Genomic DNA, 556 nt, shown 5'->3' on the forward strand with positions numbered 1-556 from the left:
GAGAACAATGCAACAGAACAGTAGTGATTTCTGAGACAATTTCAAATGGCCTAATATAAGGTTATGCATCACAATCAAATTGCAATAAAACTGGTAATAAAGAGAACTTTAAAAAGCAGCCAGAGTAAAAAAGACACACTGTATACAGAGGAACAAAGGTAAGGACAGTAGGATTTCTCACTGGAAAAAAAGCTAGAAACAGCGAGTAATGCATTTTAAGCACCACAAGAAAAAAAAAAGCTATCTAGAATTCCATGCCCATCAAAAATAGCTTTCAAGGTTGGCAAAATAAATATTTTTTAGATATACACGAGCTGAAAGAATTCAACATCAGTAGACCTACACTGAAAGAAATGTTAATGTCTTTTGAGCAGAAGTAAAATGGTATCATAGGAAACTTGAATCTGCAGCCAAAGAATGAGTATCAGACGTGGAAACTTAAATAGGTAACTATAAAGATTTTTTTTGTTAATTAAATATCTTTAAAAGACAATTAACTATTTAAAGCAAAATAATAACGCAAAATAATAAAAGCAAAATAATAAAAAATAATTTA

The sequence above is a fragment of the Rhinopithecus bieti genome, unplaced genomic scaffold, assembly GCF_001698545.2.
Source record: "Rhinopithecus bieti isolate Rb0 unplaced genomic scaffold, ASM169854v2 scaffold_40803, whole genome shotgun sequence".
NCBI classification, from domain to species: domain Eukaryota; kingdom Metazoa; phylum Chordata; class Mammalia; order Primates; family Cercopithecidae; genus Rhinopithecus; species Rhinopithecus bieti.